The sequence below is a fragment of the Pristiophorus japonicus genome, chromosome 28 (genome assembly GCF_044704955.1).
Source record: "Pristiophorus japonicus isolate sPriJap1 chromosome 28, sPriJap1.hap1, whole genome shotgun sequence".
Taxonomy (NCBI): domain Eukaryota; kingdom Metazoa; phylum Chordata; class Chondrichthyes; family Pristiophoridae; genus Pristiophorus; species Pristiophorus japonicus.
This window is the reverse complement of record NC_092004.1, coordinates 15,345,209-15,351,403: the sequence shown is the minus strand read 5'-3', so window position 1 is coordinate 15,351,403 and position 6,195 is coordinate 15,345,209.

Below are 6,195 nucleotides of genomic sequence, written 5' to 3'. Positions count from 1 at the left end.
AATGTGGATAAAGGTGAGGTTATCCACTTCGGTTGAAAAACAGAGAGACAGACTATTATCTGAATGTTGACAGATTAGGAAAAGGGGAGGTGCAAAGAGATCTGGGTGTCATGGTACATCAGTCATTGAAGGTTGGCATGCAGGTACAGCAGGCGGTTAAGAAAGCAAATGGCATGTTGGCCATCATAGCGAGGGGATTTGAGTATTGTGGCAGGGAGGTGTTACTACAGTTGTACAGGGCCTTGGTGAGGACACACCTGGAGTATTGTGTACAGTTTTGGTCTCCTAACTTGAGGAAGGACGTTCTTGCTGTTGAGGCTGTGCAGCGAAGGTTCACCAGACTGATTCCCGGGATGGCATGACTGACATATCAAGAAAGAATGGATTCACTGGAGTTCAGACAAATGAGAGGGGATCTCATAGAAACGTTTAAAATTCTGGCGGGTTTAGACAGGTTAGATGCAGGAAGAATGTTTCCAATGTTGGGGAAGTCCAGAACCAGGGGTCACAGTCTAAGGATAAGGGGTAAGCCATTTAGGACCGTGATGAGGAGAAACTTCTTCACCCAGAGAGTGGTGAACCTGTGGAATTCTCTACCACAGGAAGTTGTTGAGGCCAATTCACTAAATATATTTAAAAAGGAGTTAGGCGTAGCCCTTACTACTCGGGGGATCAAGGGGTATGGCGAGAAAGCAGGAATGGGGTACTGAAGTTGCATGTTCAACCATAAACTCATTGAATGAAGGTGCAGGCTCGAAGGGCCGAATGGCCTACTCCTGCACCTATTTTCTATGTTTCTACATTCCAATAAGATCATGGCTGATCATTCACCTCAGTACCCCTTTACTACTTTCTCTTCATACCCCTTGAGCCCTTCAGCCATAAAGGCCACAGCTAATTCCCTCTGGAATATATCAAATGAACTGACATCAACAATTCTCTGCGGCAGAGAATTCCACAGGTTAACAACTCTCTGAGTGAAGAAGTTTCTCCTCATCTCGGTCCTAAATGGCTTACCCCTTATCCCTTAGACTCTGACCCCTGGTTCTGGACATCCCCACATCGGGCACATTCTTCCTGCCTCTAACCTGTCCAGTCCTGTCAGAATTTTATATGATTCTTTGAGATCCCCTCTCATTCTTCTAAAATCCGATGAATACAGGCCCAGTCAATCCAGTCTCTCCTCATATGTCAGTCCTGCCATCCAGGGAATCAGTCTAGTGAACCTTCGCTGCACTCTCTCAGTAGCAAGAACATCCTTCCTCAGATTAGGAGACCAAAACTGAACACAATATTCCAGGTGATGCCTCACCAAGGCCCTGTACAACTGCAGTAAGACCTTCCTGCTCCAATACTCAAATCCCCCAGCTATGAAGGCCAACATGCCATTTGCCTTCTTCACCGCCTGCTGTACCTGCATGCCAACTTTCAATGACTGATGTACCATGACACCCAGGTCTCGTTGCACCTTCCCTTTTCCGAATCTGTCACCATTCAGATAATAATCTGCCTTCACGTTTTTGCCACCAAAGTGGATAACATCACATTTATCCACATTATAGTGCATCTGCCATGTATTTGCCCACTCACCTAACCTTTCCAAGTCAATCTTCAGCCTCTTAGCATCCTCCTCACAGCTCGCACCGTCACGCAGCTTAGAGTCACCTGCAAACTTGAAGATATAACACTCAATTTCTTCATCGAAATCATTGAAGTATATTGTAAATAGCTGAGGTCCCAGCACTGAGCCCCGCAGCACCCCACTAGTCACTTCCTGTCATTCTGAGAAGGACCCATTTATCCCGACTCTCTGCTACCTGTCTGCCAACCAGTTCTCTATCCATGTCAATACATTACCCCCAATACCATGTGCTTTAATTTTGCACACTAATCTCTTGTGTGGGACCTTGTCAAAGGCCTTTTGAAAGTCCAAATACATTACATCCACTGGTTTTCCCTTGTCCACTCTCCGAGTTCCATCCTCAAAAAATTCTAGAAGATTTGTCAAGCATGATTTCCCTTTCCTAAATCCATGCTCACTTGGACTGATTTTGTCACTGCTTTCCAAATGCTTTGCTATTTCATCCATAATAATTGATTCCAGCATTTTCCCCACTACTGATGTCAGGCTAACCGGTCGATAATTACCCGTTTTCTCTCTTCCTTCTTTTTAAAAAAGTGGTGTTATATTAGCTACCCTCCAGTCCATAGGAACTGATCCAGAGTCGATAGACTGTTAGAAAATGATCACCAATGCATCCACTATTTCGAGGGTTACTTCCTTAACTACTCTGGGATGCAGACTATCTGGCCCTGGGATTTATCAGCCTTCAATCCCAACAATTTCCTGAACACAATTTCCTGACTAATAAAGATTTCCTTCAGTTCCTCCTTCTCGCTGGACCCTCGGTCCCTGAGTACATTAGGAAGGTTATTTGTGTCTTCCTTCGTGAAAACAGAACCAAAGTATCTGTTTAACTGGACCGCCATTTCTTTGTTCTCCATTATAAATTCACCTGAATCTGACTGCAATGACCAACGTTTGTCTTCACTAATGTTTTTCTCTTCACATATCTATAGAAGCTTTCACAGTCAGTTTTTATGTTCCCAGCAAGCTTCCTATCATACTCTATTTTCCCACTCCTTATTAAACCCTTTGTCCTCCTCTACTGAATTCTAAATTTCTTCCAGTCCTCAGGTTTGCTGCTTTTTCTGGCAAATTTATAGGCCTCTTCCTTGCATTTAACACTATCCCTAATTTCCCTTATTAGCCACGGTTGAGCCACCTTCCCCGTTTTATTTTTTCTCCAGACAGGGATGTACAATTGTTGAAGCTCATCCATGTGATCTTTAAATGTTTGCCATTGCCTATCCAGCGTCAACCTTTTAAGTCTCATTTGCCAGTCTATTCTAGCCAATTCACATCTCATGCAATCGAAGCTACCTTTCCTTAAGTTCAGGTCCCGAGTCTCTGAATTAAATGTTTCAATCTCCATCTTAATAAAGAATTCTACCATATTATGGTCACTCTTCTCCAAGGGGCCTCGCACAACAAGATTGCTAATTAGTCCTTTTTCATTACACATCACCGAGTCTAGGATAGCCAGCCCTCAAGTTGGTTCCTCGACATATTGGTCTAGAAAACCATCCCTAATACACTCCAGGAAATCCTCTTCCACCGTATTTCTACCAGTTTGGTTAGCCCAATCTATATGTAGATTAAAGTCGCCCAAGATAACTGCTGTATCGTTATTGCACGCAGCCATAATTTCTTGTTTGATACTGTCCCCAAACTCACTACTACTGTTTGGTGGTCTGTGCACAACTCCCACTCGTGTTTTCTGCCCTTTGGTATTCTGCAACTCTATCCATCCAGAGTCCACACCATCCAAGCTAATGTCCTTCCTTAATATTGCGTTAATTTCCTCTTTAACCAGCATCGTTCCCCGACCTCCTTTCGTTTCTGTCTATCCTTCTTGAATGTTGAATACCTCAGGATGTTGAGTTCCCAGCCTTGGTCACCCTGGAGCCATGTCTCTGGAATGCCAATTATAACATATTCGTGAATTGCTGCCTCTGAGTGAATTCATCCACCTTATTACGAATAATCCTCGCATTCAGGCTTGTCTTTTTAATACACTTTGTCCCTTTCGAATTTTGCTGTAATGTGGCCCTTTTTGATTTTTGCCTTGTGTTTCTCTGCCCTCCACTTTTACTTTTCTTCTTTCTATCTTTTGCTTCTGCCCCCATTTTACTTCTTTCCATCTCCTTGCATAGGTTCCCATCCCCCTGCCATATTAGTTTAACCCCTCGCAACAGCACTAGCAAACATTCCCCCAGACATTGGTTCCGGTCCTGACCATGTGCAGACCGTCCGATTTGAACTGGTCCCACCTCCCCCAGAACCGGTTCCAATGTCCCAGGAATTTGAATCCAACCCTCCTGCACTACTCATCAAACCATATATTCATCTGTGCTAACCTGCATTTCCTATTCTGACTAGCTCGTGGCACTGGTAGCAATTCTGAGATTATTACGTTTTAATTTAATTCCTAGCTCCCTCAACTCAGCTATAGGACCTCATCGCGTTTTTCCCTATATCGTTGGTACCTATATACACCACGACAGCTGGCTATTCACCCTCCCCCTCCAGAATGCGCTGCAGCCACTCCGAGACATTCTTGACCTTTGCACCAGGGAGGCAACATACCATTCTGGAGTCTCGATTGCAGCCGCAGAAACATCTATCTATTCCCCTTACAATAGAATCCCCTATCACTTTCGCTCTCCCACTCTTTTTCCTGCCCTCCTGTGCAGCAGAGCCACCCCTGGTGCCATGGACTTGGCTGCTGCTGCCTTCCCCTGATGAGTCATCTCCCCCAACAGTACCTAAGGTGGTGTATCTGTTTTGCAGGGGATGACCGCAAGGGAATCCTGCACTGTCTTCCTTCCACTGCTCTTCCTGATGTTTACCCATTCCATCTCTGCCTGAGTAACCTTTACCTACGGTGTGATCAACTCACTAACCGTGCTATTCTCGACATCCTCAGCATTGCGGATGCTCCAGAGTGAATCCGTGCGCAGCTCCAGTGCCGCAATGTGGCGTGTCAGGAGCTGCAGATGGATACACTTGCTGCACATGTAGTCATCAGGGACACTGGAAGCGTCCCTGACTTCCCACCTAGCACAGAAGGAGCATAACATGTGTCCGAGCTCTCCTGCTATGACTTAACCATTAGATTTACTTAATTTGGCAACAATTCTAAAGTGTCCTTGCTGCTAAGAACAAGAGGAAATCCAAGAAACAGAAAACTACTCACCAAATAACCAGCCAATCACTTACCCGCTTGGCTGTGACGTCACCCTTTGATTACTTTTGACTTCTTTCTTACTTTTGACCCTGCACCAGCTGTAGCTCGCTGCTCGCTGCTCCTCCAGCCGCTGCTCCTCCGACTGCCGCCGATCCCCGGACTCCCGTTGGGCCTTTATAGGCCGCTGCTCACACCTCCTCCGGTCACTGCTCCTCCAACTTTTGGAAAAAAATAATTCAGTCAGGCAGAGTCTGCATGGATTTATGAAAGGGAAGTCATGTTTGACAAATTTGCTGGAATTCTTAGAGGATGTAATGAACAGGGTGGATAAAGGGGAACCAATGGATGCCGTGTATTTGGACTTCCAGAAGGCATCTTGACAAGGTGCCACATAAAAGATCACTGAACAAGATAAAAGTTTCCGGGGTTGGGCTAATATATTAGCATGGAGAGAGGATTGGCTAACGTACAGAAAACAGAGAGTCGGAATGAATGGTTCATTCTCTGGTTGGCAATCAGTAACTAATGGGGTGCTGCAGGGATCAGTAATGGGACGCCAACTATTTACAATCTAGATTAATGACTTGGATGAAAGGACCGAGTGTAATGTAGACAAGTTTGCTGATGATACAAAGATGGGAGGAAAAGCAATGTGTGAGGAGGACACAAAAAATCTGCAAAAAGACATAGCCAGGCTAAGTGAGTGGGGAAAATTTGGCAGATGGTGTATAATGTTGGAAAGTGCAAGGTTATGCATTTTGGCAGAAAAAATCAAAGAACAAGTTATTCGTTAAAAGGAGAAAAATTGCACAGTGCTGCAGTACAGAGGGAGCTGCGCGTACTTGTGCATGAAACACAAAAGGTTAGTATGCAGGTACAGCAAGTGAACAGGAAGGCCAATGGAATCTTGGCCTTTATTGCAAAGGGGATGGAGTATAAAACAAAAAGGTCTTGCTGCAGTTATACAGGGTATTGGTGAGGCCAGACCTGGAACACTGCGTGCAGTTTTGGTTTCCATATTTAAGAAAGGATATAGATGCTTTGGAGGCAGTTCAGAGAAGGTTCACTCGATTGATTCCGGAGATGAGGGGGCTAACTTATGAGAAAAGGTTGAGTAGGTTGTGCCTCTACTCATTGGAATTCAGATGATTGAGAGGTGATCTTATGGCAACGTGTAAGATTATGAGGGGGCTTGACAAGGTGGATGCAAAGAGGATGTTTCTGCATACTAACCTTTTGTGTTTCATGTACAAGGATCCCCAGGTCCCTATGCACCGCAGCATTTCTTAATCTCTCCCCATTTAAATAATTATTTGCTTTTTTATTATTGCTACCACAGTGGATAACCTCATATTCCCCACATTATACTCCATCTGACAAATTT